The 11614-nt window shown below is 38.0% G+C and overlaps 1 long non-coding RNA gene across 2 annotated transcripts; it reads left to right on the top strand.

Moving 5' to 3' along the window:
- Nucleotides 1-6100: 6100 nt before the first annotated feature.
- LOC107788200 (uncharacterized) lies at nucleotides 6101-10087 on the top strand. Of its 2 annotated transcripts, none has more exons than XR_012697417.1 (3): nucleotides 6101-6807; nucleotides 7048-7156; nucleotides 7231-10087. It is a non-coding gene; the product is annotated as an uncharacterized LOC107788200 (long non-coding RNA). The 2 variants fall into 2 exon arrangements; XR_012697418.1 differs by having other exon boundaries at nucleotides 7048-7132.
- The last annotated feature ends 1527 nt before the right edge of the window (nucleotides 10088-11614 follow it).

The following is an 11614-nucleotide window of genomic DNA, read 5'->3' on the forward strand; positions in this document are numbered from 1 at the left end:
AGAACAACCAAACACGACCGATACACACGGTCAACAACAATAGAATCACCCATGGGCGTAGACAGATAGACAGGAGAACTTATAGATTCACCGAATACACCCAAATACGGAGCAAAATAAGATGACACATAGGAATAAGTGGAGCATGGATCAAATAAGACTAATGCATCTTTATGACAGACCGGAACAATACCTGTGATGACAATATTGGATGCAACTCCTTCCATCCTATAGGAAGGGCATAATATCTGGCCTGGCCTCCCCCTCTAGGGCGACCTCTACCTGTCCGACCTCCACCTTGAGCTGGCTGTGCAGGTGGAGTGGTAGCTGGTGCTGTAACCATAGATTGAGGACCTAGTGGAGCATGTGGTGCCTGAGTGATCTGTGGAGGTGCACCCCTCCTGAGTCTAGGGCAATCCCTCACCACATGACGAGTGTCACCACACTCAAAATAAGCTCTCGGAGGACGTGGCTGTTGTGACTGGCTCAGGCCTGATCGGCTGGACTAACCGCTGAAAGCACCCCATGTAGGAGGTACACTAGACAATGGCAGTGTATAATAGGGAGCCTGAGGCCTTGGAGTGGCGGCTGGAAGTGCTAAAAAACAGGGCGACCCACAAAGCCCCTAACTTAACGAGCTACAGCTGGGGCACGAGTACCACTATATGTGCAAGACTCTCGAGACCTCTTGTCCTCTCTCTCCTCCCTCTCCCGAGTCAACATACCCTCCAATCTCCTAGCAACCCCAACTACCTGTTGGTATGCGATGTCCATCTCCAACTCTCGGGCCATGCTAAATCTGATACTGGGGTTGAGCCCCTCAATAAATTGATGAACCCGCTCCCGAATAGTAGCAACCAAGGCTGGTGCATGCCTGGCCAAATCACTGAATCAGACAACATACTTTGACACGGTCTTAGAACCCTGGCGCAACTGCTCAAACTCTGCGCTCCATGCGTCTCTGAGACTTTGGGGGACATACTCCCTCAAGAATATATCTGAGAACTAAGTCCAAGTGAGTGAAGCTGCCTCGACCGGACTACCCAACTCGTATGCTCGCCACCACTGATAGGCCGCTCCTCTAAACTAGAACGTAGTGAAAGAAACTCCACTAGACTTCGCAACACCCATAGTACGGAGGATACGGTGGCACTCCTCAAGAAAACCATAGGCATCCTCTGACGCCAAGCCACTAAAAGTAGGAGGGTGGTACTTCTTGTACCTCTCAAGCCTGAGCTCCTCCTCTTCAGAAACTGCTGACCTAACCTCAGGCTGAACTGGGGCTACCGGCTGTATTGGTATGACCTCCAAAACCTGATCGGCCTGAATTGCTGCTCTGGGGTACGGGCAGCGGGAGTCTTTGCTCCTCCCCCGGCCTGAGATATGGCAGGAGCAAGTGGTATCAATCCTTCCTGAGCCAAGGTGTTGAACATGCTCAGAAAATGGGCAAGAGTCTCCTGGAGGGATGGTTCAGAAACAAGCGTCTCAGGTGCCTGCCCTCCAACTGGAGCTACTGGTGGCTCCTTTGTAGCAGCTCGGGCGGGTGCTCTGGCTGCACCATGTGGATGCCCTCGGCCTCTCGCGACTCTAGCAGGGGGCGCAAGTGTCTATTCATCTAATATAGATGTACGTTTCCTCACCATCTATGAGAGAATAGAAAGACAGAAATAGAGAATCTGAAGCCAAAATCTCGCACGATAAGGAATCAAAGAAGTGAAGCTTTTCCTAACAGTTCCATAACCTCCCGAAGATAAGTACATACGTCTCCGTACCGATTTGCGAGACTCTACTAAACCTACTCGTCACTCATAACACCTATGAACCTAGTGCTCTGATACCAACTTGTCACGACCCAAATTTCCCTCCGTAGGATTCTGTGATGACACCTAGTCTCTAAGACTAGGTAAGCCTAATAATTTTTCGGAATAACTGAATATAAAGCTAAAACTCAACCTGAACATTTGAAATAAATAAGAATTGCGATTCAAAATAGTTACAACTCCCAAAACCCTGTAAAAATAAGTCACAAGTTCCACAAAAAAAAATACTAAATATCTCTATACATCATAGTCTAATAAGGAATGAGGGAAACAACACAATAAAGATAGAGAGGGACTCCGAGGTCTGCGGATGCTGGTAGATGTACCTTGAAGTCTCCACGTACGGGCTAGCTCACTGGTACCTGGTCTGGTAAGCAGTACCTGGATCTACACAAAAAGATGTGCAGAAGCATAGTATGAGTACACCGCAACAGTACCCAGTAAGTGCCAAGCCTAACCTCAGTAGAATAGTGACGAGGTCAGGTCCCTACAAGAAATAATAGGAAATAAGGCAGAAGATATAATAGTATAATAAAATAATTGGGAAGTGAACAATGAGAATTTACAGAAAGATAACAACACGGGATTCAAGAAAACAACTACAACACATGAGGAAAAACAAGTTTTTTATAAGTAAAGAAACAACAACAACGACAACAACAACACAACAAATAGAGGTAAAAAACATGGGCGCTCCTGAGGCACCGCCTCGTAGTCCCAAAAGTAAATACACAACAGGGGCACTCCCCAGGTACCGCCTCGTAGTCCCAAAAGTAAATATGCAACAAGGGCGCTCCCAATGTACCGATTCGTAGTCCGAAAAATAAATATGCAACACATAACCAATGGAACAATGAAATTACAGAAAGGAATCCTACAGTTAAGGACTCAATACAAAATCAGGGAAGCAGGTAATTCAACTAAGCATGTTGCACAAATTGCAAGTAAGAGATAAGACACGTAGACAAGTGACATTAGGCTAAACATGATGACTACGCGTGCTAGAATAACACAATTAAGGAAATAAAAGGAACTATTTAGCAAAAATCAGATTTCAACATTTAGCCCGAGTACGCACTAGTCATCTCGCATACACGGCCCTCACGTATTGCAATTTACCATAGCAGTACCAAATCCTAAGGGAAATTTCCCCCACACAAGGTTAGACAAGTCACTTACCTCAAGTCTCTCTTAATCAACCAATAAGAATGCCTTTCCCTCGACTTTCCAACTCCGATCGACTCGAATCTAGCCAAAATAATTACATACTATAAATATAACTATAAGAAACTAATATAATAATAAATCTATGACTTCTGCAAAGAATTGAAAAATCGCCCCAAAAAGTCGATCCGGGCCCACGTCTCGGAACCTACCAAAATTATAAAAATCCGAACACTCATTCGATATTGAGTCCAACCATACAAAAATTACTCAAATCCAACCTCAAATCGCCTTTCAAATCCCCAAATTTTAGTCTAAGAAGTTTTACCAATTTTTCTTCAAATTTCCAACTAAGAAGACTAATTAAATGATGAAAACAACAATGGATTCATGTAATATAGCCAAAACCGAGTGAGAATTTCTTACCCCAATGATTTCCTTGCAAATCTCTCAAAAAATCACCACAAACCGAGCTCCCTAGGTGCAAAAATTAAAGTGAGATCAAACCCTCGAAATTAGGCCTTTTCTGCCCAGTGAAGTCGCTTCTGCGAGTCCTCAGTCGCACTTGCGATGCCGTACCTGCGAAAAAACCATTGCAGGTGCGGATTCCACTTATGGCCAGGATTTTCGCTTTTGCAGTGCGAGCCCACTTCTGTGACCCTAGCCCAGGCCATCCTCACCCACTTTTGCGATCGAACCTCCGCATCTGCGGACGTACATATGCGGCCCTCACCTCGCACCTGCGATCCCAACTGGGTCAAGCCAGCTTCGCACCTGAGCATCTCCCCACCGCAGAAGCGAAGCAGCTTCTACCGAAACTGGTCCGCACCTGCTAGTCCTGCCTGGACTGCCCATAACCATTTCTGCGCTCCATTTCTCGCACATACGAGTCCACATCTGTGACCAATCCCTCCGCATGTGCGATGACACCAGAACTGGGAGCTTCATCATTTTCACAAGTCCAATTTTCTAACTTTCGCCAATTAATGCCGAAATGACCTACAGACCTCCAAATCAACATCCGAACACACTCCTAAGACCAAAATCACCCTACAAAGCTATTGAAACCATCGAAACTCCATTACAGAGTCGTCTTCATACAATTCAAACTACGGTAAATTCCTAGAACTTAAATTCTATTTTAGGGTCTATGTGTTTCATTTCACTCCGAAACCACAAAATGAAATAGAGGGAGCAATAAATAGGGGTTAGGGGATAATATTCTTAAAATGACCGGCCAGGTCATTACAGGGGAGTTGAGGCACCCGTGGAGGATATTGGAGATGATCAGCCGGGTGAATACCCTGAGCCATACGATGCTCCTTATGATATGTTGTTATTCAGCCTTCAGCTGTCACCAGGGACTTCATAGTTGACCCTGTTAGCTCCAGTGTTGATCGTGGGCACCACCATTACGCAATATGATTGGAATTAGTATTTTCCTGATCGTCTAGAGCCATCGAGGGTTGCTAAGGATTGTCCGATATGGGAGGTGCATAGTGGGCGACGACTGAGTTATGGCTCATCATCGAGGGATGCTGAGGATCTTGCAGGCACAGATAGGGAGACATCATATCGGGTCGAGACGTCACAACCTTCATCTACTCCAGTGCACCTCGGAGTTCCCACAGAGCATTGCGTGGCTACTCAGGCGCAGGTTTGTTTGTATTACTATTACTTTAATTTATTTTACCTTATAGATTAGTCAGTAATATCTAAATTATTTATATTTTTAAAGATTTCGTCATCACCCATTACGGAGGCCACATTGTGCGATACTTGCTTGCCGAATATGGATGACCTTATTGAGGAGCCCGCTGAGACCATGATATGACCATTAAATATTTTTTGCTAACACGTGTGTTAGTCTCTATACTTCATATACTAAAATATCTTATTATTTTGTAGATTACTAATGGCCCAACAACCGCTTCTACTGATCCTACTAGCCTTACTAACGATCATGCTACAATGCATCCTCCGATAAAGAGGCGACGTGATGAGAATGATCCTAATAGCGTAGCCGGGCGGGATGGTATGCGACTCAGGCTAGCCAATGCTTTAAAGCATACAGGTTGTGGGACTCATTGATATGTATTGAGTAGTATATATGACATTAAATATCTAATAGTAAAATTATTGATGTTTTATATAATTTGTGCATGTGTTTTTATTTTTCGGGTTATTTATTAGTTTAAAACTAGAACACAAAAAAATACGACAGATTAACATAAATTTAAATCCATTAAAAATTACACATAATACATGACACGTACAACATAAAAATAAAAAACTACACGTAACGCATCCATGTGTTTGTTTAGTCACTATCGCCCATTATTCTATGCTTCAACCACTGAAATTTTTCTTCCAACCGATTATTTTCTTCTTCTTCCTCTTTCAGTTTCTCCTTCACTGCTACAAGTTATTCTTCGAGTTTCAAGATCTGGAGTTCGTACTCACCGGTTAGATTCCAAATGTTTAGCAAGCATGATTTGTAGTATTCCTGGTTAATGGGTTTATCATACCATTCTTCAGAACTACATTGATTTTCGTCCTACAAATGGGGATGGCAACAAAAGACCATTAATTAACATGTTATAAACAATCTTTTAACCAATATAACTTTCAATAATAATAACTTACAACTTGTTTACACATCACCACCCCCAATATAATGCAACCCTAATTTTTCACTCTTCGGATATTATGGCAAAATGCAGAAAAAGTTAAGTAAACAAATATTTCAGAATGAGTAAAGAAAAATAAAAAGGATCCAGAAGACTGAATTTTCGGAATGAATTTTTAAGAAAGAATGAAACTCTTTGAATAAGCAAAAAAGTTGTGCGGGGTACAATAATTGGAGGGTATAGCACATTAATTAAACGCGCTATATATATAGCGCAATAAAGTATGTGATATCACCAATTATTATGGGTCAGTCAATTCAAATATAGCACGGTATTGCACTGTGTTATACCTTAACGGACAAACGTGCCGTTAAGGTATAGCACATGCAATCCATGTGCTATACATAAAACGATCACCGATTATGTTTTCATTTATTTTTATGTTTTGGGTCCAAAATATCATACTTTGGTTTCGGACTCCGCAAATCAGCACGGGCTTGTTCAAGAAGAAGAAGAAAAAAAAAAGGCAAAGAAAAGAAGAAAGAGTAAAGGTGATCGACAAAAAAGAAGAAAAAAGTTTATTTTTTAATCCTTGAGAAAGAGGGTTTTAAGGGAGTTTAAGAGTTGCCATGGGAGACCCTTTGTCTACGCCTTCAGTCACAAACCCTAGCTCCACCAATTCCACCCCACGCCCACCCCCGCTATGTCTTCTTCTTCAGAATCCCCACAAATCCACGAACAAAATCCCCACTCCACCACCGTCCCTCAAACCAAAACCCCCGGAACCGAGAACAATCCAGAAACCCAAGACGAAATTCATGAAAAGGACACCATTTTGGAGAAAAAAGAAAAAGAAGAAGAGGATGACGAAGAAGGAGAATGTGGGTTCGGTTTGTATATGAAAGCGGATGGCTGCAAAGACACTTTTACCGAATGGGAGAAATGCGTTGAAAAAGGTGAAACGAACAAAGAAAACATTGCGGAAAAGTGTTTTGAAGTCACTTCTGCTTTGCAGAAATGTATGGAGGCACATTCGGAATATTACGCCCCAATTTTGCAGGTAGAGAAAGATATAGAGGCAAAGGTTATTAAGGAACGCGAGAAGGAGCTAACTGAGAACAAGGAATCAGTGTCAATGGAGATTGGATCTGGAGAGGGTTCAAGTAGTTTTGACCAAAACGAGGGCTAGTAAGGTTGGCCAATCAAAAGTTTTTTGTTTTTAGTTTTTAGTTTTTTTTTTTTACCGTGATTTTTAACAATGGAAAAATAAGAATTTAGGTGATTCTTTTGAGAATTGAAAAGGGAACTGAGATTTCCTGATTAAACGATATAGTTACGATAATTGTATTAAAGGTACCAGAAATTTCGCTTCATATTATTGTGTTTTTAACTGATGATTATTTGATTATCATTGTAATTTATTGTTTACTCAGCTTGGGAAGTGGACGTGCACATGATGATTTCTTCTGATTGATGATATACATGAATATAGTTGAATGTATTCATATAGTCGACCCAGTAAGCTTGCGATTGACTATTGAGGTATAGTTGATTGATTGATTAATTGATTATAGTATGATGCTGATCTCGGGGAAAATTCTCTTTTCTTTTTTCAGCTCTAACTTTCAGCTCTCAATTTGAAATTGTGGTTCGTAAGGAGGAATTGGCATTGTCCAGGTTATAGGGCTTCGTTGATTTTATGTATCAAAGCGGTAAATCAGACAAAACTTGGCTCTTTGGTGTATTCTTCATTTTGGTATATTTCTTAGTCAATGAGGACTCTAACAATGTTTGAAGTGGACTAATGCAATTATAATGCTAGTAAACGTCCCATAGGCCCTGAAAGTTCTATTGGGTTATCGTCCTAGTGCCTAATTTTACTTAGTGTGCCTTGCAAGAGTTTGACTTTGGTATCTCATACTGTTGTTATAATAGTTTAGACTATTGAGGTAAACTCTTCATAATCTTTTTTCTGTGTGAAGGCAGAGATAGATGAATGATTTTGAGAGGAATGCAAGATTGTTTGTCGGAGCAACACAGTATTGTTTAGCACTTGTTAATATTTTCTGCCATCAGCAATCAAGATCTTGATTATTTGTTAACAATGACATCATCACCATTTCATTTTAGAGAGCTTAGATTTTGCTCTCTTTTCTTTTTTCCCTTTATTCATTTTTAAAAAGATATGTATAACAGATTTTGAGGCTTTCTTGCTTGAAAATAGCTAGTCCCATGTAGTCTTAATTGAGTTTGCGATCAAGTCAACTTCATACGTTTATAACATGTAGTGTACAAATTTTGTTGGATATTTTGGTTTTTGGATAAAGCGAATGAGGTGTTTCTACTGTTACCCAGCCTTTGCTATAAAACCATCTTCAGTGCTTTTGCCAGCAAATACACAAGTTAAAGAGCAGAAAAGAAGGTAAACCCTTCTTTTTCTTTCTATTGAATTAATTTAATTTGTGGGAAAAGGAAAGCTTTGCATATGTAAAGGCTGAGCTTGGCAAGACTTCATGCTGAAAAATTAAAGAACACCTCCAAATCACAAATAAGACTTTACGTATTTGATATTAACTGTTAAAAGAAGCGTTTACCACCATCTACTCTTTTTAGAATTATCCTTCTGAAGTTTGACATTCCAAATAAAGCAGCCATCTAAATCACATCTTGCTGTCACTACTTGTTGACCTAACTTTTCATCTAAAGACCATCTGCATTTGCTATTCATTGCTTTGCTTGTGTATTGTTATGACACAATAAACTATGCATCTGCACTGTTGCTTCAAGATTACTAGTTTTATGTTGTATCTTGTAGCATTCATCAAATTGTCCCTTTTGAATTTGATTCCACAGAAATTCTGTGTGGAAGATCTAGCTTAACGTCATCAAGTATCAGTAAAATATTTTCCCCCTTTTCTCATGTTTATGCCAGACATTTAAATTTGTATTCTCTGCTTTCTTCAAATCCTTTTGGTGGCTAGATCAGCGTTTTTGTGTGCATCAGGAGGACAAAGGGTATGAGGTGGTAGAAGACCTTGAGGATAACCTAAGAGTTAAAGATTTGAGCAGCATTTGCTTCTATAGGACCAAATTCTATTGCTAAATCAAAGATTAGTAATCTATCTCAGTTTTTGCTAGTTTGTGGAGGAACGATCTAGTGGATTACCACGACTGAAGCTATGTCCAGTTTTCATGGCATATAGTTGCTACTTGATGCATAGCAGCTCTGATTTTGGCTGGATTACTTACTGAATTAATCCATGAATTTGAAACTACAAAATGAACTGCTGAAAAGAGAATGCATAATTGTTTTTTTCTCCAGAATCATTTCAAATGATAATCGAACCCTACTGGAGAATGAATGCATAGCTCTGACTGCTGAACATTGAATTCACATTGTTTGCTGCATTAGGTAATTCCAAGGAATTCGAAAAGGTAGACCAGCCATATTGTTTCTGGTGGTTTAGATACTTCACCAATTGTGTCTCTGAATCCTTTTCAGAGTGATAAAAAACTTCTGGATTTTGACTGAATGTTTGGGCAATGTTTTTTGTCAATTTGCTCCTGTGTCCATCTGCATATCTGTCTGGAGCTCAATGATTTTACTTAAACCATTATGTTAGTAGGCATCTCAATGATTTGTATTACTTCTTGCTCTGCTTATTTCTTCTCTGGTGCTGTTATCTTACATATGTTGATGCTATATTATGTCAATGGTAATACTTTCTTCCCCATTCATCTTAATTTATGTTTTCACTACTATTTGTATGACACCTCCTAACACGCAGAAGCCTCCTAGATAGCCCTAAGAGCGCGTCAACAGAATAAAGAGAGCACACACCACACTTTTACTATACCAAGGCCTTTAGCTTTAACTGAGAATATGAGACTACTTCCAGCTTAACTTTTTTTGTTTTTTGGGTCTAACTCTAACATGCCAAAACTTTGCTGGTGAGCGTGGAACCAACAGAGGGGAAGGAATCATAAGTTTAGTCATAATCAAATCCTGATTTTATTATTATTACTAAGAAAATATTAGTTAGGCCTTGTACTATTTGTGAAAAATCTTAAAATCCTAATGGAGGCAAAACTACATTGTCATCCGTTGTCACCTAAATGTAAATCAAAGACATTTATATTTTAGCCTTTGTTGGTAAAGTTGCTATATTTGCATTTATATTAGAGATTTTGGCTAAAGGACCCAAAATTTTACAGCTTTTTGTAACTAACAGCCAAAAATGTGGAAATATTTAGACCTACGGAACATACTAAGGGTTGGCAATGGGGCGGTGCGGATTTCAGCTTATGCGGGGATGAGTGGAGTGGATGGACGCACAGGTTATAAAATTCTTCCCCTAAGCCACTAAACATGCATTTTCGATCAATCTTCCTTATTCATTTACGGCCTTACCACATTATATCCAGTGTTTATTCCCTCATCTTAAATTGATATATTACAAAAAAGAATTGCTATATTTAGTTTGCATTGTCAAACCAATTGATGCATTTAGATCATCATTATTACTACAAAACTAATTCACTAAATTAATTGAGTGCACATCCAGAAATTGATCCTAAGAAGATTTAAAAATCGTCCATAAAGATAACAGCAAAACATTTTACTCCTTTAATTTTCTGGGTTTGCTTTCTTTCTAATAATGCTTATTCTTCTTGATTTTAATAGCCCTAAAATAAAGAAAACAACTAGCTATGTTATTACAAGTTAATAGGGGTGGGTTCAGTTTGGGTAAACCCAAAATCCAAACCGAAATTCAAAATTTTTGGACTTTTGGTTTGGATTTTCGGATTTAATTTTTTAAATTTTTGAATTTCGTATTGGATATTGGATTTGGTATTTCAGATTTTTGGATAGGGTGAATGACACAATTATCCATAAAAATAAAACTATTTACCCTTCCTTGTCCATTCATTTTTTTTACTCATCAAACTAATTACTTTTTATACTCATTGTAGCTTTTGTGGGTAATTTCCTCTTTTTTCTCCTTTTCTTTTTTATTTCTCTGTTTCTTTTCTTTTCTCCTTTGCTTTTTTCTCATTTTCTTCTTATTTTTTTCTTCTCTCATTTTCTGTTCATTTATGTTTTGCCTAGATCATTATTATTATTTTTACCAGTATTATTTCACACTCAATTTTGGCTCCATCTTTTTTTTTCCTTATGTTTATTTTCTTTGTTTATTGTTCCTTTTCTAATTTCATTTAACTCCTTTTTTATTTTATTTCCTTTTTCTCTTTATAATCTAATTTAATTTATTATTATTTAAAATTTGCTCTTTTTTATTCTTCTTCTTTTTTTATACAATAAGAAAAGATAATTGATATACTAAATATTTGTTCACCTTGTTTTTTAATATAACTTATATAATATACATTTCTTTTTTTTATTTTTTTTTATTTTTGTTCAATTATTAGAACAACTTATACATTATAACTGTTTTCTCTTCTCTTTTTTGCTTTCATTTTCTTTTTTCTTTTTTTAATTTCATTTATTGTTATTTCAAATCATTTTTATTTCCTTTTTCAATATCTAATTCTGTTCACATTTTTGGCTCCTTTATTTTTAGTATATAGTATATCATTTTGGTATACAATACAAATTCTTTTTCGCCAGTTCAACGCAATAAATTATACATTATTAAATTAAATATTATATACCAAATAGTATATAGTATTTATGTTGGTATATAGTTAAAATTAGTCTTTTTCGCTAGTTCAACTCAATTTCAACCTAAATCTTAAAAATCTACTCCAGAATTTCCATCAAATTGGCTCAAACGTTAGCCACAACTTCCAATCAAAATTTTCAAACTAATATTTTGGTTTAAGAAAAAATTAAAAAAATACGAGAACTCCGTTGAAAAGTCGAAAAAGAAATCAATAAAAAATTTAAAATTTTTTGTAAAAGGACCAAATTATAATAGTATATTGCTACATTATATAGTATACTGTAATAGTATACCGTTGGAATGAACTTTATACCAA

The sequence above is a fragment of the Nicotiana tabacum genome, chromosome 12 (assembly GCF_000715075.1).
Source record: "Nicotiana tabacum cultivar K326 chromosome 12, ASM71507v2, whole genome shotgun sequence".
NCBI classification, from domain to species: Eukaryota; Viridiplantae; Streptophyta; class Magnoliopsida; order Solanales; family Solanaceae; genus Nicotiana; species Nicotiana tabacum.